At 38.1% G+C, this 21,835-nt stretch overlaps 1 protein-coding gene across 4 annotated transcripts in view; it reads right to left on the reverse strand.

The window, feature by feature from the left end:
• The window catches only part of PTPRN2 (protein tyrosine phosphatase receptor type N2), a 1,274,829-nt gene that overhangs the window by 575,093 nt on the left and 677,901 nt on the right, over positions 1-21,835 (reverse strand). The gene's annotated exons all lie outside the window — the stretch shown is intronic.

Raw genomic sequence — 21,835 nt, forward strand, 5'->3', positions numbered from 1 at the left:
CTGAAAGAATCCATAAACAGTTAAGAGTTTTCAGCAAAGATGCAAGATATAATCTCATAATACAAAAAAGCAAAGAATGTGCATATACATCAATGACTAATTAGAAAATAATGGTAAATAATTAGAAATTAAGTTTTTGAAATTGCTGCAGAAATTACACTTTAAAAACTGACTCTTAGACAACCACTCATCCAAATTATAGAAATGCCATTTTCTCAGGGAAGCCTTTCCTTACCCACCCCTGTTGAGATCAAGTTTGTAGCACAAGCACTTCTCCTTTCTAGCATTTACTAGACTTATAATTATAATTTATCCCCATTATTTACTGATATCATTTTACAAATTCACCTACTCACTATTCATTATTTGTAACCTCCAAACAATACTTGCAGTGCTTTCACAGTCATTCATGGACATGCGCAGAGAGGTGAAAATTTGAATTGCCAGGCATGCTAGTTACCCACTGAAGTCGAACAAGGTGACGCTCTGCCTTCTCCTTTCAGCCCTCATACTGTAAACAAGCCTCCTTCCCATGGTATACTTAGTGCCATATTTTTTGCATTTCTGTGATTTTTGCTGGTGATCTTACTCTTTAAAATGGCCCCCAAGTATAATGTTGAAGTGCTAACTAGTGCTCCTAAGCACAAGAAGGCTCTGATGTACCTTATGGTTAAATAAGCTTTGTTCAAGTATGGGTTGTGGTGCTACAGGCCATGAGCTCAATGTTAATGACTCAGGGATATGTAAAGGTGTCTTTAAACTGAAACACATATGAAACAAGGTTATGTATTGATTGGTTGACAAAAACGTTGTGACCAGAAGCCTGTTGGAACCTAACCTTGCACTTCCCCTAGCAGGAATGGTTCAGGATTCACTAATTCACTGTTAGTGGCTACTTCATAGAAGATAACTACTATGAATAAATGGGAACTAATTGTATATTAGAATGGATATTTGATTCATGGATGTGTTCCTCCCTCACTTAGAAATCCTGTGAGGTAAGGGTAGGGGCCGTGTCTATTTGTTCTCACTGTTCAAGACCAAGCAAGCACCTGGTACTCATACAGCAAATTTTTATTGTATGGACATGTGGACATCCTACATGCTCTTTACAAGCATGCTGGGTAACAGAGGGCCAGTCCCTACCAAATACATTACTTAATTCTGAAAGAAATGAAAAATTCACTAACTAAAATAATATTGACTAAACATAGTAATCCAAATACAGTAGTTCTATGTACTTTTAATCTCTTAACATCTTCATCTTATTACTTAATAGTTGATTATATGATATATATATATATATATATATATATATATATATATATATCTGATACTTTTTCCTTGTATGTTACTCTTGTCTCCTTACTAAGAACTCTTGGACAGCAGTGACATACAAAACTGACAGTTTTCTACAGGACACTTGTTGAGAATTCAGTCTGGTCTTTTTTCACAATGCCTCAGGGCCGTGGTTATGAACTCTCGTTATCAATGTACTGGGGAAGAAACATTTGTGCCCGACAATACTGAAAAACAGGTTTTAATGATGGATACATTTATATTATGCTCTGTTATCAATATTAAAAGGGAAGTGGCCTTAACTTCCTCAATTATAAATTCCATATTTCTATACAAGGCAAAATCTATAAGTGAAGGATCTGGAATCCTTCAGTATGCAAAACGTCCAGTTACCCTAAGGCAGAATCCAAGTAAATTAGAAAGCACCTGGGTAACTAAGATGACGTGATGCACTAAGGGAAGGGGTAAATTTCCCTCTGATTTAAATGAACAAATGCAAGTTTCAATGTGCTCTGCAGAAAGATTTAGTCTTTATGAATGATATTCTTACTTAGCAAAGGAGAGGTATTCCCTGAAGTTAAATTTTTCCAGTATAACAGGACCAGTTACATTATCAACAGGGTTTGGGGGAAGTCAGCAGTACTTTCACCTACAGTTCTTGACTTTAAAAGGTTGCTAAGTTTTTCAGCAAAAATACTCATCAGCAAAAACATCTTCCCCACACCAAAGTCTATTCAAGGGGGAATGGCACTTGGGCAGCAGACATGGCCCAAGAACAGAGAGGATAAGAAGTGTCTGACTTCACCTCAAAGGTCATCTGCATTAAAAAGCCCAATTTCAGAGTACAAAGTCGTGGTGCCATGGAGTGTGACTTGACATTTACCAGCCTACACACAAACCTTTCTCCTAAATTCCAGGGTACCAAATAAGCAAACTTTACTGAAACTGTTGACAATTCGGAAAAGAGCCACTGTTTGTTCAGAAAGGACACTTAACCGTGAGAGGAAGAGTTCACGATACTGTGAAAAACACACAAATAATTCTGCACAATTGTTTCAGCATTTAATAAATATATAAAATGTATGAGCTTATTTTCATGCACTCAAAAATTAACTGAACCCCTAATATATGCCGAACACTCTACTAGACACAGTGGAATGAACAAAGAATAAGTAAAAAGGCAAAAACAAAAAAAACAAAAAAAACCACAGGCAATTGTTATCAGAGCATTGTTATCAGAGACAGTGTCCAGGTGTCCAGGTTCTTGGCTTCAGCATGAGAAAGAATTCAAAGACGAGCCACAGCTTAGACAAGTAGGGGGGAGGGAGAGGGTAAAGCGAGGAACAAAGTTCACCTTTCAGAGTTAAAGGGAGGCATTTTCAAGGGAGAATATATGAAGTTCTGCTGTAGGATCCTGTTTAATGGGGGTACAGGACTCCAGGGTCTGTGCTGATAAGCAAGGGCTAGGGGTGTGGGGTACCTAGGGGTGGGGGGGGGGTTGCTGTCCGGTGGTAATTGGCTTCTAGCTGCTGTCCGTGAGGCATGAGGTAACCTGAAAGCTAGGTGGGTAGGTGGTGGTGGTGCCCCGCTCACCCCTTCCCTCTCTGCTGGCTGCCTTCTGATAACACAGCCTTTGGGTGTATGTGCTGCAAGCTGCAGGTGTTTGCTTGCAAGGCTGCCCCTTCCTAGCTTGCCTGAGTGAGGCTAATGCTAGTAAACGGGCCTATGCCTCAGTTTCTCTTACTGGGCTTATTAGATTTTCTGTTCCCTTCTTCTTTAGGTCCCTATTCTCTCCTGCCTCACAATTACAGGTTGACAATAAAAAATGATATCTTATATTCATATATTTATATAGAATATAACAGTACATACATAAAATTAATTATTCTGCAAAACAACCCTGTGGAGTGCTTAAGAACTGGTATGAGTAACTTAAGGTAAAAAATGTAAAATAGGGGAGATGTAGCTCAGTGACAGACCATCTGCTTCCCTCATACAAGGTCCAGGGTTCAATCCCTGGTATCGGCTTAAGAAAAAAAAAAGGGGGAGGGGGGGGCATGTGGTTTGTAGAGTGAGTGTTAGCTCAGGGTTTAGCACCTGCTTTGTATGTATAAGGTCCCAGGTTTAATCCCCAAAACCGCCTTTAAAAAATAAATAAATAAATAAATTGTTCTGAGTTATATGACTTTATAAAATAACAACCCAAGAAAATATTAAAAGCAGTCTTTGAATAAATGAAAAATGAATGAGTGGCATAGAAAACAGGATTGAGAAATTATTAAGCTAGTGCCTTAGACTACCAGGCTGCTATGACAAATACCACACAATGGGCTGCCTTAAAGAACAAACTTTGATTGCTTCAGAGTATCAGGGGCTAGAAGCCCAAAATCAAGACATCAGGAAAGCTATACTTTCTCCCAGAGTCTCTAGTATTCTTGTGGGTTCTTCGCTCTCATTTCTGCTGCCATTCTTTTGGGGACTGACTCATGCCCCCACAGAGGGCAAGTTCTAGTCCCAACCCCTGGTCCTGTGGGTGTGAGCCCACTTGTAAATAGGGCCTTTGAAGATGTTATCAGTTAAGGTGTGCCCACGGGGAATGAGGGTGTGCCTTCATCCAATATGACTTAAGTCCTTATAAGTAAAGGAAATGGACATGGAGAAGAAGCCACAAGGAACAGCCAGCAGCTAGAAGCCAAAAGAACCCAGAAGAGGTAGAGGAGATGCCTCCATGTGCACTGCCACATGATGGAAAACCAAGGACTCCCCAAAAGTGTCAACCAGCCAGAAGATACCAACCATATAAGGAACCAATGAATTCCTGTTGTTAAGTCAACCCACTGTATGGTATTTATTTTAGTAGTTAGGAAACTAAAATACCTGTCACATGGCAACCTCTCTCCTGTGTCCACTGACTTCTGATTTCTTTCTGCGGCTTTCTCTGACTCCTGGCTTCCAGTTTTACTGTCTTCATAAGGCCTCCAGTAAAATGGATTATGATCCACCCTGGTTTAGTTGGGCCACTCCTTAACTAAAAATAACACCTTCAAAGGTCCTATTTACAAATGGTTTCAGACCCACAGGAATGCAGATTAAGACTTGAACACATACTTGAGGGGGTACATGATTCAGTCTACCATAGCTGGTGTATTTAGGGAGACATTCATGAGGAGAAGAAAACTGAACAATGTAAAGGATGCCAAGGATTGCTCAGAAAGAGTAAGAGAAGAGAGATTGGGCAGTGGGGAAGGGATTCTGTTTCTTATTAGCCACATAATCAGTCTATGATATTTGCCCACCTTTCTCCCTTCACACCCCTTACCTCTGTTGAAATTCTATACTTTTAAAAATACACTCTAATTTGTGTGCTCCTGTTCCTACTAAACAGAGAATACCTCAGAATGAGGTCTAAACTGAAAATAATTCAGAAACAGGTCTAAAAGTCTAGCTGTACCCCTAGAAAGAGATACTGTGCTAAAGGGTCCAGAAAGGGTCAAGTTGGGATGAGACAATGAAGACCTGATGTAGGAGGAGGGCTGTGGGAGGGTCAGCCTCCAGCTCATGGAGTAGGAACTGAGAGCTCAGAACACTTAGTCACTGTAAATACTCTACTTAAACCAAATTCAACAGAGGAGAACAAATTGAAAGTGGAGATGGCAATGGGGGGAAAGAGAATATTAAGCTGCTGGGATAATGGGTTGTTCCTAAGAAGGGAAATCATCCTAAGAAATGGCATCTAGGGGTGCTAGAGGCCCCTGGGTTACCATCTTCTCTGTTGCTTGGAACAGAAATCCTTGCCTGCACCATAAGCTAACAGATGTTTAACTTAATTATAATTAAATACCAAAGAGTATACCACAGGACTGACATTTTATTCTCAACAAGAGCACCTGGAAGGTACTCTGAGCAGCATTACAGATAGGAAAAATTTAAACAGTTATGGTGGCCAAAAATAAAATCAGTAATTTTACTTCCTTAGAGCACACTTGAAGTTTATACCAACAGTACTTATTTGGTTATTTTGAAGCAAAAGGTGTCTAAATTTTTTTTTTTAATGGTGCTATCTGCTTAAGTCCTACTATGTTGAATTTATATAATTTAAGTTATTGATTCCTAAAATGACCAGGGCTCTGTGTCTTAATCATGCAAAAGTTGCAGTATAGCTGAAGACCTAGGATCTGATCTGGCTAAAAGAAAAAAGAAGTTTAAGGAGTTTGGGGAACCATTCATATAATGTACAGTAGCATTACTCCTTGTTTCTAGTGAAGGCAATAATGAAAAAGTAAGGACAATCTAGTCCTTATGTCAGGCAGCTCCACATGGCTGAAGACATAATTTTTAATTAAAACATCTAATTTGGAAAGACATCTACATTCATCAGATTTCCAAAGTTTCCCTTTTTTCAATGGTAAAGATCCTAGATATCCAGATAAATGTCATTCAAAAGCATCCTGAATCCTTTGGTAGTCCTGGCATGATGTCAGCATTTTAAATATTTACATCACTAATAAGATACAAGAGGCAGAGTGGAAAGATAAGAAAAAGACCTGGAAAGGCTTATGCCTAGTATATGGGACTGACCAGTATAGTCATTGAGAAACTTTGAATTGGAAAAGAGCTCAGAGATTAATTAACCCCAATTTCATATTTTGTAATTTGGAACTTGCAGAACAGAGGGAATCAGTGACTTGCTAATAGCCACATAGCTAGTTAGTATGAATGCAATTACTAATAGTCATATAGCTAGTTAGACCCAGGAGCAAAACCTAAAATTCTCAACTCCTAATTTCTTGCCTTTTTCAATATTTTACCCTTTAAAAGGGTAACTGAAGTGAAGCATTGACTTCCTCATGTGGCATGTTCTCAGTAGTTAATTCCATCCCTTCAATGATATATAAAAATTCCAGTTGATATCTCAGAATGTGGTGCAGTAAGTGGCACCTCTGTGATTAAAAGACACTGGGACTTTAAAAAGTTGTGACTGCAAAGGCAATGAGAAGACTCTTGACTAAGGATATCAGCAAAACAGAGGAGGAAACACACACACACATCCACCTTGAGATGCTTTGTGTTTTCTAAAACAGATTTCATAAATTGATATTCTAGGGAAGGTGGGAATGAATTTCTTAGCAATAATCCCTCATCTGCAGGTTACTAGCTGAGCTCTTTTCCTCTTTCTTAGTGTGCGTACCTTTTGCTTTGCAGTAGTTCCACCTACTTGCCAAAAAGTCCGTCTAAATCCATCAGGTGCTTATTTTTAATTTAACCTTAATCCTTTTGGATCAGTAGTGGTGCAGGCAATCAGGCTGACAACAAGGGAGGTGAGGGGCTGACACGGAGGAGGACATAGGGTACCCTTGTTCTGATAACAGCAATGGAACTTCCAGACATATTGAACTCGAACTGCCCATGACCTAATTCTCTCATATGAATTCATCTGTTCACTGAACAACACTGTTGAGCACCTGCTCTATGTACAATGTACTCTGCTACTATCTCTGAGGGATACACAGCTGAACAGGACAGTCTCTGAAGGCAGAGTTCAGCAGTACAAGAGACCATGATCATTGGAGTAGGAACAACCTGCATTGGAATCCAAGCTCCACCATTTGTTAGCTACTGAATAAGCCAAGGGAAAAATATTTAATTTCCTTTCCCTCTCAAGGAACTTTCAATCTAGGAAGGAAGATAAGGAATAATGTCCAATGAAAACTGTATTAATGAAAGTGGTGAAAACATCATCCTAGACCTTGGAGAATGGCCACAATCATTTCTGCTGGGAGCAGCCTGCCTTGTAGGGCATGGAGGCACTTGAGAGGTGGCAGGGGTGAATGAAGCTTTCCAGGAACAGACGGCACCACTGAAGGTGACTAGGGAATGTGTGCAGAGTTAAGTATGACCAGTACATGAGGCAGAAGAAGACAAGTCTGGAAAGATGAACCGGAATTAGATTATAGATGAAAGTACAGCCAACGTAAGGGTTTGGACTTTCCTCAGTACAAAATAGAGAACTTGCAAGTCTTGGAACAAGTCAGTGACACAATCAAAGTAGCATTGTGAGAAGATAAATCTAGGAGTTCTGTAAGATGACCTTGGGTTATGGGTACTGTGAAGAGATAAAAACAAACAAACAGAAAAGCCAGATCCTTACACATGTTTGAGGTAGTAAGTGCCAGAACTGGGCTGGGAAGAGAGTAGTAACATGAACATAAAAAGTAAAAGAATAGATGGATAGAAATAATGTTGAAGAGTAGTAATAAGAGCTTCCTTCTAAGGATATTTTTCCTTCTATACATTTGTATCTAAAGAATATAATATTGTATATATGTGTATACATGTATATATATGCATATGTTTATATATGTGTATATAAATAAATTTAGTCAAGTACTCTTCTAATAACTGAATAACTATTTGTGTAGATATAAGATTATATATATACCTATACATACATATGCATATATGCATATTCATTTATTCATTCTGACAACCCAAAGAGGTAGGTACTATTATCATTCCCATTTGAAAAATGAAGAGACTAAAACATAAATGATGACTAATTTTTCAAGATCAGATAACTAGTAGAGATTTCATACTCTTAATTACTACAATACAGTGTAGATGAAATGGCTTATAGAGCTCAATTTGTGAAGAAAAAATATTTAAATTGATAACCGTCCCCAAGCCACAGCTGGAGAGGAAATATACATAAAACATACCTGATAAAGGACTGGTAGCCAGGATATATTAAAAATTCCTAAAAATAATAAAAAAGATAAACTGGCCAATTTTCTAAACAGCAAAAGATTTGAATAGAAACTTCACAAAAGAAAATATACAAATATCCAAGAAGCACATGCGAAAGTTCTCAACACAATCAGTCATCAGGGAAATGCAAATAAAACCCCTAATGCGATAGCTCTATATGCTCTATACACTCACTAGAATGATTTAATTTAAAAATTCCACACCAAATGTTGGGAATGAGGTGGAGCAACTGGAACAATCACACATTATCAGTGGGAATGGAAAGGCCTGGTAATTTCTTATAACATTACACATACACCAATCCTGGGACCCAGCAATTCTACTCTTAGGTATCTACGTAAAATAAATGAAAGCATATTTTCCCAAAAAAGATATACGGAAGATTGTCCATAATAGCCACAAACTGGAAACAACTTAGGCATTCATCAATGAGAGAAAGGACAAACAGTGATAGATTCATAAAATGGAATACTACAGCAATTGAAAGGAATAAACTACTGATACATGTAAAATCATGGATGACTATCAAGAACATTATGCTAAATGAAAGAAGTCATATTAAAAAGTACATACTACATGAATCCATTCAAATGAGGCTCTATAACAGGAAAAACTAATCTATGGCAGCAAAAAGTCAAAACAGTGGTTGCTTCTGGAGTCTGGAATTGACTAGAAGGGGACTTGAGGGAAATTTCTGGGGTGATGGCAGTGCTTTCTATCTTGATATGAACTTACATGCTTAAAGTTTCACATTTCATTGTACATAATTTTCATATAAAAATAAAAATACATAAACAAATATTGAACTCTTGATATGCTTATTGAATTATTTAGGAGAAATGTATAAATGTATGCAATTTTATTTGAGATGCATCAAAAAAATAAGATGGATTGATGAGAGGAGAGTCATTGATAGATGGATACAGGATAGAGCAAGTAAAGTGAAAAGTTAATGGTGGAACCTAGGTGGCTATGGTTTTTCTTTCCACTTTTCTGTTTGTTGTATATTTTCACAATAAGTATTAGAAAAATGTAGGCCTTTCCTGTAAAATGAGAACTCCATGGCATTAGAAACTTAGTTTTCTCCTGTAAGTCTTGTAGAGTTGAATGATGGAAAAGTGCTATATTCATTTAGAAATCACCAGGTCCTATTATAGACATGTCTCTCTTACCTGCCCCTGCAAAATCTCACTTTCTTAGACTTAAGTTCTCTTGATAGCAGGGGACTATGGCTTGGCTCTACAAATTTGAATGGTGAGTATTTTTAGACACGTTCTCAACATTGGGAAAATGTCAGTGCCCACGGCCCCATCTTCCTCCTCATCATTTCTGTTTCATGGAGATTAATTTCCAGGCAGAAACCTCTCTCCTTCACTCGGACTATATAGATTTGTTCAACGTAATGTCTATAACTAGAAGGAATTTACATGGCTAAGTGATCACTCTTAAGTTTCTGGGGATGCCATGTGAACTGGGAATTCAACTATTCATAGTCTACTCATTAAAAGATAATAATGACAGCCAACATATATTGAGCAGTTATTGTGTGGTTTTACTCTTCTAAACAACCCTGAGAGGTTGGCATTAACATTACTATATTACAGAGGAGGAAACTGACATGAAAAGAGATTAAATAAACTGCCCCAGGCTACATAGCCTGTGGGTAGCAGAAGCCATCTCCAGCTCAGGGCTTGGAAGGTGAAGCCCTTGCTGGTAAGAATCCTTCTCTCCCTTCTTCCATAATTCAAGGTCCCCTATGTTTTTTCTTCACTTTTTAAAGAGATGTTCTAGGTTTACAGAAAAATCATGCATAAAATACAGAGTTCTCATAAGCCAACATATTATTAACAACCTATTAACATATTATTGCATTAGTGTGGTCCATTTACTGCAACTGATGGAAGAACATTTTTATAACTGTACTATTAACTATTTACTTTAGGATTCACAGTTTGCGTTGAACAGTCCTATGGATTTTTAAAAAATTTTTATTCTAGTAACATATAAACCTAAAATTTCTCCTTTTAACCATACTTATATATATAACCCAGTGTTGTTAATTATATTCACAATGTTGTGCTATCATCACCAACATCCATTACCGAAACTTTCAATCAACCGAAACAGAAACTCTTTACAACTCAAGCTTTAACTACCCATTTCCTACCCCAACCCAGCCCCTGGTAATCTGTCCTCCAGATTATGACTCTATGAACTGGCTTATTCTAATTATTTCGTATCAGTGAGATCATACACTATTTGCCCTTTTGTGTCTGGCTTATTTCACTCAGCATGATGTCTTCAAGGTTCATTCCCTTTTCACATGTATCAAACCTTCATTCCTTTATATAGCTGAATAATATTCCATTGTATTTATAAACCATATTTTATTTACCCAGTCACTGGTTGAGGGACACTTGGGTTTCTTCCATCTTTGGGCAATTTTGAATAATACCTCTAAGAACTTCAGTGTAAATATATCTGTTTGAGTCCCAGCTTTCAATTATTTGAATATACCTAGAAGTGGGATTGCTGGGTCATATGGCAATTCTATACTTGACCTTCTTGAGGAAAGTTTTATAGTTTTCCATGTATAAGTCCTTTATGTCATTGGTTAAATTTACTCTAGATATTTGATTCTTTTAGTTGTTACTGTGAGTAGGTATTTTTCTTGATTTCCTCCTCAGATTGCTCATTACCAGTACATAGAAACACTACTGATTTTTGTGTGTTGATCTTGTACCCACCACTTTGCTAAATTTCCTCTTTTTAACCACATTCAAATATATATTTCAGTGCTATTAATTATATTCACAATGTTGTGCTACCATCAGACTACCCATTACCAAAATTTCTCCATCATCCCAAATAGAAACTCTGTACAATTTAAGCATTAACTCCCCATTCCCTACCTCTATCCATTCCCTCTATTTTACCCATGACTATCTACCTAATTTCTTTCTCCTGCTGCTTCCCAACAAAAGCCCTCTGCATCTCCCCCCAAACTGCATCACTGTCTCCTGTAAAACTGTGTCTTAGTTTGCCAAAGCCTGCCAATGCAAAATTACCAGAAATGGGTTGCCTTTTATATAGGAAATGTATGTAAAAGCTTATGGTTTCAAGGCCATGAAATGTCCAAATCAAGGCACCATCAGAGATGCTTTCTGACCAAACGTCGGCTGCTGACAGATGCTAAAGTCCTCCCACATGGCAAGGCAAGATGGTGGCTGATCTCTGCCGAGGTCCCTGCCTGCCCCTTTAGGCTCAGCTTGAGCTCAGCTGTAGGCAATTAGGCATATGGCTTGTCTCTTCAGGGGCCTGACTCTTTCAGCTTCTCCATGATTCTAACCTCTGGCCCCTCTCTCAGCTGCAGTTGATCCTGGAGTCCTCTTTCACATGGCAGTGTCACAATGGCAGCTGTCTTTCTCTGTGTTCCTGCTTCCAGGTCTCAGTTCATATATGACCCCAGGATATATGGAGACCCAGGCTGGTCTTGCCTCACTGACAACGGGTCAAAGGCCCTAAAGTGATCTAACCAAAGGCGATCTAATCAAAGCTCCCTTAATGGAATCTAATTAAAAAGCCCTATCTACTTTGTGCTTTCCATCTTTTAAGAGCATAATTTTCTGGGGTCCACAAATGACAAACCAGGTCAAACTGATTACATAGACCTCTTTGATTGTGCCTCTGAAATCCCTCCTTTACCCTTGGCAACTGGGCAGTTTCTGTCGCTTTGCAAGGCCCACTCAAGTCTCAGTTCTCTGATGTCTTCACGGACTACCTCAGATCACTTTCCTCAACCGAACGTGGACCCTTACTCATGTTCTGCCTCATCTCGGTACTTATTGTCATTGGTCTTCATGATAGTCTTGACTCTTAAATTTCTTCATAAGCATCAGAAGGTCCGAAGACAGGATTTAGTAACTCTCCCATCCACAGTGCCTTTCTCAGTGTTTTGATCTTTAAGTGGAGGAACTAGGCCTCAAATTCATTGTACCAGCATTGCAGCTGACACCTAAGGATCCTCAAAGAATGCTACACTTGGCACTCAGTAATTATTGCAACCTAGCTGTTACAATTGGTGCCAGGGGAAGTTGAAAGAAGAGATGTGTGATCCAAGCACATATTAACTCATTGCTAAAGATCTCCATTTTATTAGGACAATGGCATAAATGTATAGTAAGGGCCACAGCTTGATTTATATAACAAGTGTATTCCTGAACAGATACATCTAAGTCAAAATACTTTTTAAATTGTCTAAAAATGTTTACTATTTAAAACGTGGTTGATAGAATTATTTTGAAAAGAGTAGGACTAGCCAATGAATAAATATTTTAATGGGTTATTCATGCCTTAAAGTAGTTACTCTTATATTTATATCTCTATTAATACCAAAGAAAAGGATAATACATAAAATGAAACCTCTAACTTAACAATCTGCCAGCACCTGTGGGTGTAATTGCTGTTCAAATTTCTTTAACTCAAATGTCCTCTAGCCTTACCCATAAAAATAAGGTTAAATCAATATTGATAGCTATTTTTTACTACCAGACCTCAGAAATGCCTCCAATTTTTTATGGAAGTATTATGGGTGCCTTCTGTAGGCTCATGAACAGTTTTCTTCATTCTTTCTTTCCAGACTTCTCACTAATGTCAAAGACCCAAAAGCTACTTGACTTGCATCTAAGGGTTCCCTGGTTTTCCAAAAGCTACAAACTCTCTGAGGTGACACATAGGCTTTGCATGTGCCTCAGTCTTCATAGTCATACTTTGTTCCATAGATGGGATTCATGAAGGTTATCTTTCTCTACAGGGCTTAGGTGAAGCACTTAGTAGGGAGAGACTGAGTAGGGCCTCAACTCCATTCTATCCCTTCCATATTGTTGTCTCACCTGTTCCTCAGATCCTCAAGTACCTGTGCACCAAAATTTTTCTTGTTAAAGTAAAACATATTCCTCCCTCCGTGCTGATGTCATGCAAACCTGTTCATGCAAAAAGGCATTATAAGTCCCATAAACCCAATCCGGGTTTAGGCTCTACTGGGACACTTTACTCCAATGCATTTGCTTCATTTGGTTAAGTTTCATGCCTGCTAGATTTCCAAAAATGTGTTACTCCATTTTAATAGCAAATTTGATCAGGTACAAGGGTACTGGAGAACAAAAGTGGGATAACAGTGAAAAATTCAAGATATTATTCACCAACCAATGAGAGAGACAGCTAAGAGCATTCCAAGGGTGTTGAGATATCCTTGATTTTTTTGCTTCTTTTTGCCAGTTTCTGATTAAAGGATGTGGCAGTTTGATATTATTTATAAATCCCCCAAAAAGAAAAAGACTGTGTTTGTAAACTAGTCTATTCCTCTGGTGTGATACCCTTTGATTGTATTAAATCCAAAGGTTTTAAGTTTATTTGATTAAATCAATTTTGTGCTTTTGATTTGACCAGTAGACTGTGGTTGAGTCCCTGCCTCCTTGGTGGGCCTATATAAATGGACATTCACTCAAGAGAAGACATGGGAGAGGAGAGAACTGGTTATTTTCGGTTCTGCCATGTGACAGAAAGGAGAAGGCTCCAAACAGCTATAGCCCAGGGAAGAGAGGTGAGCCATTTGCCTAATAATCTGCAGCTGAAGAGAACAGAGCAGCTGAGCAGCTGAGAAGACCCAGAAAGAAACGAGTCCTACGCCAGCCTACAGCTGAGATCAGAAGAAACTGGGACCACAGAGCTTTAGGAGGAAGAAGGAAAGAGAGACCAGGCAGAGGTCACCTGCCATCTTGCTTCAACACGTGACAGCTCCCTATGGTGAGAAAGTACCTCTTATGGAACCTTGAGTTGGACTCTTTAGGGTCTTGTAACTATAAGGTTCTACCCCAAATAAATACCCTTTATAAAAGCCAACAAGATTTCTGGTATTTTGCATCAGCACCCCTTTGGCTGACTAATACAAAGGATAAAAAGAAAATAAGAAGTGCTGGTAAGCAGAGCAGAGAAATTATAGAAGCTGGCTGATGGGCATGTTTCTATGCAAGGGAGTGGAGAGCAATGTGCTGTAGTATAAGAAGACCTGCCCTGCTCTGTCCCAGAGTGTCAGCAGCCAACTCTAAATGGCTTAGTTTTAATGAAAACTTCAAGCTTTGGATTATTTTATTAATGTAAGAGGGCATACTGGAGAGAAATGAAAACTGCCTCATCTGAGTTCTAGTCACAGCTCAATTCTTGTTATTATGTGACTTCAGGGACAGTAAGGACAAAAAAAAGTTAGCCCTCTTTTTGCAAAACTCAGAATTTATTGTGACCTGAAAAGAACCAGTGGGCCATGACCCAGCGCTTCCCACTCCACTTCCACCTGGATGCGTACACTTGCACATTCATAATGGACCCACAAATTGTTCATGTGTGAGGAGGACCAATTTTTATTGCTAATCAGCACCAAGGATAACAAAATAGGTCCTTTTGTAGTATTCACAAGTGAACACTGTGTGTATGTTTTAATGAAACTAGAAGTCTAACTGAACTGTATTATGGCCATCATCGTTTTCCTGAGCAAATACCTGGCACCTTTATCTTTTTGCATGTTGATGACGCACCGCCCTGATTACAAAGTGTCTCAGCTGGTAATAAGTTCACTTCATTTTTCTTCAAATGTGTTTTTTATTCAGTTCACAGATGAATCCAATTAGCATATCATTGTGACTGATTAAATATGCCTCATGTAAATTTACATGTCAAAATACATACTGTACTTAAAAACAAATAGACAAGGCTGCCAGGCTTCTGTAAACAGCTTTGCATGCATAAACTGGCTCAGAAACACAAAAGCTAAAATTTAAATTTGCAATGACTACCCGATAGAGAGAGAGGAAGAGAGAAAAGGTAGTGTTACTCATGCATGAGGTGAGAGAGTGAATATAGACATTTGTCTCTCTTTGTCTCTGACGGGAGAACTATTGACAAGAGAGTCCCCATCTGCATATGAGGCTGTCACGTCAGATTAGCTCATCAGGTAATGGAAATTTGGCCTCTGATCCAGAGAAGGTCCCTATGCACTAAAATCGAGACTGTTTCAAAGAGATTATATTATCTTAGACAGCAGGATTAAATTAATGTGGGAAATGACTTCTACTAGAGGAATTTTTTTTGGTTAAATGCATGCTAATGTTTATTATGCATAACATTTTCTTATCATAAGTGATCTACTTTGATGTCCTATTCATTTGTTCACTGGTTTCTGACTTTCTCTTTAGAAGGGACTGAAAAACCACATGCAAAAATTGGATTGTGAAAGTTAAAGATAGAAAGCTTAATTGGATTCCTTTAAAAGCAGTGACTAACACAAAAATTTTTTTTAAAAAATTAAAAGAATAAAAGCAATGACTGCAGGTTTGTAGATTACTTGGGATGGTATTTTTTACGAAATAGAAAGATATTAAGTTTAGTTTAGCCATTCACCAACCAAAACACTCAGCCTCTTGATGCAAGCGTTTTAGTCTTTTCCATTATGCAATGAGATGTCATCACTTCTGATTTGCCACTTGTGGTGGCCACGGAGGAATGCCCTTCTCTTCTCCTATGAGAGAGCCCGCTGTGAGGAGCACCACTGACTGACAGCCCCAGCTGCTACCACCTTCAGTCCACCACTACATTCACTCTGAGGCCATGTTTTCCCCAGGCTGCTCCAAGCCAATGACTGAGGGTATCAGTACCAGCCCATTCCTGCCCAGCTGAGACTTTTTGAGGATGGTGCTTCAGTCTAAGGCTCTTCCCACCTAATTCCTCCCTCTTGCCTTTCACAGGGCCTGGCCTGTACTCTGTCTACTCCCACTCCCACCCTCCTTAATCCTTCACCCCAAAACATTTCTTTGATGTCTGATTCCATTTTGGCATCTGCTTCTCAGAGGATCTGAACTGACATACCACATATAAATAGAAACAGTTCTGCTCTTTTGCTATAGTCATAGTCTTGGGACAGGATTATCTTTTCAATCTCAAATAGTATCGGTAAAAGTACTTTTAATCTAACCTAACAGAACTTTTACGGCTGAGGAGACAATTGATTGCCCAAGAAGGAATTTCAGAGAGCAAACTCTTCATTGCTGGGCTTACTACATTAAGGTATTAAAAGGGGTTTTAAAAAATGAAACTAAAATTGTAGAAAATCTCACAACTAGAGCAGAAGAGTAATATGTAACTGACTGAGAAATACCAGTGATAAGATACAACTGCTCCAACTAAGTCTGGGCTTTAATTGGAGGAACACGCCAAAAAAAAAAAAAAATGGAGAAAGCCTCTCCGCCTCATTATTGTGACAGCTGACTCTGTGTGCATGTGGCTTTGTTGTAGAAACTGAACCATTTAATTAATGTGGAAAAAAACAGAAAAGAGGAAAATAGCTTATTCAAAAAAGCAAAAACAAAAAGCATTCAAGACCAACCTTAGCATCATATCAAATATGGGGAGTTCTAAGGAGGGATGAATATTATGACAAAAGTGAAAAACAAATTTTCTGAGTATATTTTATTTAAAATGTTAAAAAGGGTCAAATTTGTTTAATGTGGTAAAAAAGAAAAGCATCAAAACATAACAAGCCCTTTCCAGAATGTTGCATGTAAATATGCTTATTTACATTTAAATAATGTTTAAATCTATGCCGGAAGATTTAAAGAAACCCTAGAGTAGAGAATGTGGAATCCTATAAAGAGGAGAATGATTTGCAAATATATTTTGGCTAAAAATTACTGTTCAGATTTGGGGTTCACTTTAAGCGAGTTGCACCCATATAGAAGTAAAATAGCTTTCAGCTCTATAAAGGGCATTTCTTTTGCGAATGGGCTAATCAGGCTTCCAGTTCTGAGAATCAGGGGGAAAAAAAAATTTACTGGAGACCAGTAGCAGGGACTGAGTAAAGGGTCATAAGGTGTTCCTCACTGAAAGGAAAGTCAACTCTAAAATTGTGCTTGTGGTAGGGGTGTGTCTTAGTTTGCCAAAGGCTCCCAATGTAATATACCAGAAATGTGTTGGCTTTTATAAAGGGAATTTATTTGGGGTAATAGCTTACAGTTCTGAGGCTGTGAAATGTCCAAATCAATGTACATCAGATATGCTTTCTCACCAAAGGCCATCTGCTGGCAGGTCCTGGAATACTGACACATGGCAAGGCAAGATGGCAGCCAATCTTTGGCGTCCTCTCTCACACATGGCAGGGTCAAAATGGTGGCTTTTTTCCTATGTGTGTTTCTGCTTCCAGTTCTCAGTTTAATAAGATCCTAGCAAGAGGGTGGAGACCCAACCTGGGTCATTCCTCACTGACATAGTCTAGTGAAAGGACCTAAAGCGACCTAATCAAAAGATCCCTTATCTAAATCTAATCCAAAGACCCTATCTACACTGTGTTTATAGACACAGGAGTGGATTTGTTTAAGAACATAATTTTCTGGGTTCCACAAAAGACAAACCAGGACAGGGTGTCAAGCATCCTTTTTGCATGCTGCTGAAATATTTGTATGCTAGGATAATAGAAAGAAAGATAGAAAGGGAAAAAAAACAGACATTTATTTTATTACAAGTGCAAGAGTTCGGAGTCTAACAAAGATAATATTAAATTGTTTTTTGTGATTTATTATTTATCCAAAAACATTTAAGAATACCTTCATCCTGGTTAGTGGGCAAGGGATTGTAGAGGCAGGCCCTGGGTCTCCAGGAAATCAAAATCTAGAGGTGATGGAGAGGCATACAGTGGATCAGAGAATGGAGTAGAACTCATTCTAGGCACTGCTCTATCTTATACCTATGTTCCACTAGGATGTTCCTAGGTACCACAACCTCCAGGCACTGCATTCCAACCTACCCCATACCAAATGCTTCTTCCACATACATCATGCTCCCCTTCTCCCCACTCCCAATCTACTTCTCCTTTCAAATTTCCTATAGACAAATCTGGGAGTTCATGAGACATTCATTCTTAACTTTTCCCACACTGTCATTCCCTCTGTCCAATGAATCAACAAATCCTATTGATTGCACCTCCTCAGCATCTCTTGAATCCAAATGGATTCAAATGGATTTGGCCCTTTGCATTCCCACTGCCAGCATCCAAGCTCAAGCCATAACTTCTCTCTGGTTTTTCCACACAGTTTTCTGCTCTGTCTTACCACAGACATTCAACCACAATATTCCTCTGCCTGGTGTGCTCTTCCTTCCTTCCTATTTGCCTTGTTAGTGCCTTCAGATCATGCTCATGTCAGCCCAAAGGTTATTTCCACACAGGTATCTTATCCTAACACCTGAGCCTTAGTTATATTCCTTAAAGATGTACATAAAGCACAGAACCACTCATATCATAACACTCGACACAGCTGTCAATGATGATGTAATGTCTGCCTCACTACTAGAAAATGCCATTCTCTGCATGTCCCTAGCTCTGGGAACAGGAAGGAACAGAAATAAGAGATGTCCTTTTAATCCTCCTCAGTGGACTAATGGAGACATTTTTGGAAAAAAACACATTTTCAAAAGTTACTTTTGTATTCATTTGTTAAGAGAATTGAAGATCCCCATGTGCCCAGAGTTTAATGCCCTTGCATTAAGGGCATTAAAAGTTCCGTAAGGGGTAAGAGGGTCTCTTAGAGGGCACATTAGGGTACATACCTTCACCAGCCTGGACTGCAGATCAGTTATCCACAAAACCAAATCAATTGACAAAGCAGGGCTGCCACATTAATATTTTCTCCTCTCCTGACTTTTCCATTAAGGTTATTTTCTTCAGTTAAAGTTTTACCAATTTCTTTCTAATTTGAGGAACTCTTTTACCAAAATAGTGAAATTAACTGACAGTTGACATTCCACTAATACCCATTAAAAGCATTACAGAAGTTCCACTAATAAGTTCCAAAATTTGTTCACAGGTCAACTTGTTCATAAACAAAAACACTAAACCACTGTCTGAAACCTAGGAAAATGCATAAAATACATTTTGTTTTCATTCCAGGATTGTATGCCTCTGCTAACCACTATTTTCAGCACTCTCACTAATTTTGGACTTATATATGTCAATAAAACTTGTAAAGCAACTCAAAAAAAAAAAAAAAAAAAAAAAAAAAAGGCCAAGACCTAATATGGTGGCCCAGACAACAATGACTATCCCCACAGCAACATTCCTCTGTGGTTGGTAGGCAAAGTTCTGCTATTCTTGCTTCGTTAATTAGTTCAGTTCTGATCTGATGGATGTCTTAAATTCAGAGTTTCTGGGTAGAGGAGCTTTTATCATAGTTTCATAGTTTCTTTCTTGTCAATTCTAATCTCTAATTTTTTATAAATACAATTCTAATCTCTAGTTTTTAATACAACAGAAAAAAATAGTCCTGAATACATCTTTCCTTTTTTCTTACTGCCTTACCCTCCGCCCCATCTCTTTGGTATCCCCTCCTCACCTTCTCTGCTTTTCCTTTGGTAATTACATAATGAAACAGGGTGTTTCATCTGTTTGATCTGCAAGGGTGAATTTTGTTCAAGTTTCTCCAATACTGCTACATTTATTTCACCAATGGAATCATAAAACTTTAGGGGAAAAAATGTATGATTTGAAACTAACTTCAACCTTATGTGGAGCAAAGCTCAATGCAATTATCCCTTTTTTATCACAAGTATTTAAATATGCCCTAAATCAAATCATATCCTCTAACATTATCACAAATTCCAAGAGGCTTAAATAACATGGTACACCTATAAAATAATACGATCTGTTAGTCTTACCTCCTGGCACTACAATAAAAAAATTCTACATTCCTTCTTGATCTGTAGATGAGAGAAAAAATAAAACAAACCTCTAATGTATTTCATTATGACCTGGTGCAATATAGACAAAGATTTCAAAGGTAGCCTTCAGGCATGCTAAGCGAAGGTGGGGAAGGAGGACAAGTATGGCTCTCTAGGAGAAACAACACCCCTAATTTTCCTGTTATGAAAAGCCCTGTGACATGCTTGCATTTTCTTAGCTATAGGAAAGTCTCCAAGAACCATTGGCATAAGGAAACCACTTTGCCATCCACCAAAGTTCCTCAAAATTATTACTTAGTGCTGGGCAGTTTTCTACCTCCATCATTGACGCCTACTCATACAAAGAAAGATTCCTTCCAAAAGAAACTCAAAATTCAAAAACAGCTACCAGTTACTAAGAAGATAAATTCCTTGGATCTAGGAAATGAAATGTTATCTTTTCCCATTAATCATTTCCTTCTAATTTATTTTTAACCTCCAGAACAAATTCCACCTAATGTGAAAAATTTGCTAGACCATAATCTATAACCCATGGAAGGAAGTGCTTTATTACCTGTGGACTTTATAAATAATTTTCTTAAAGTAAATAAATAGAATGGTCTATTAGAAATAAATCTGCATAAAGAAGGTTTTTCTTTCCTTCTCTTACAACCTAGTCACTTAATGGATGGTGGTGATAGTAGCACAATATTATGAATGTAATTAACATCAGTGAATTATATATTTGAAAATGGTTAAAATGGAAAATTTTAGGTTGTATATATTTTACTAGAATAAACATTTTTAAAAACCATACAACTGTGTAACACAAAGGGTGAAGCCCAGAGTAAATTATGGGCAATAGTTAATAGTATAATTACAACAATATTATTTCATCAAGTGTAATAAAGTTACCACAGTAATGCAAAATGTTAATAACAGGTAAAACTGTGTGTGTGCATGTGTGCACAGGCATTTGCATGCGTGGTTGGAGGCGGGGGGAAGTATATGGGACGCCTATACTTTTTGCATGCATTTTTTTGGTAAACCTACGAATGATCTAATAAAAACTTAAAAGCCTAACCACTTATTACAATGGAAATATTCTGCCTGTGAAAATGTAACATATCGTCATAGGTTAGAAATGACCTCTTGTCTTCCTGGACTGCATTCCCTGGCAGTAGCACCCAGCCTCAGGTATTTATGATGTCCCATACTTCTGGGCTCTCAACGTTTAGACCCAATTGCTTACTTGTAATTACCATGTGAACATTTCAGTGGCATCTCACCCTTATGTCTAAATCAGAACAAACCCTTGATTGACGCTCTCCTCAGGCTGCTCTTCCAATCTTCCCATTTTCTGCAAATGTCATCACTATTCAGTTGCCTAATCCTGAAAACCAAGCTTCTTCTTCAATGCTTTCCTTTTTTCGTATCCTTCATAGTTAATCTATCTGCACATGGCATTTTTCTGCCTCCTCAAATCTGCTCACTTTTCTTCCTGCCCTCTGGCACCACATCATCTCCTCAACAGGATGACTGCGTTAGCCTGATCAGTGCTCTCCACTCTTGACCCCATAATTTATTATTCTCACATTGGCAGAATAATATCTTAAAAGCATACAGGCATATCTCAGAGATATTGCAGGTTTAGTTCCAGACTACAGCAATAAAGTAAGCCACACAAATGTTTTGGTTTCCCAGTTCATTTAAAAGTTATGTTTACACTATATTGTAGTTTATTAAGTGTGCAATAGCATTATGTCTAAAAAAACAATGTAAACTGTGACATAGAGACACAAAGTGAGCACATTCTGTTGGAAAAATGGAGCCAATAGGCTTGCTCAACTCAGGGTTACCATAAACCTTCAATTTGTAAAAAAACATTATACCTGCAAAGTGCAATAAAGTAAAATATGATAAAAGGAGGTATGCCTAGGAATTGGAGCAAAGAGTATCTAATACTTTTACTAAATTCAAATAGATCTAACCTGCTTTGGCTTAATAGGCTTTGCAT

Source organism: Dasypus novemcinctus, chromosome 5 (assembly GCF_030445035.2).
Source record: "Dasypus novemcinctus isolate mDasNov1 chromosome 5, mDasNov1.1.hap2, whole genome shotgun sequence".
In the NCBI taxonomy this organism is placed as follows: domain Eukaryota; kingdom Metazoa; phylum Chordata; class Mammalia; order Cingulata; family Dasypodidae; genus Dasypus; species Dasypus novemcinctus.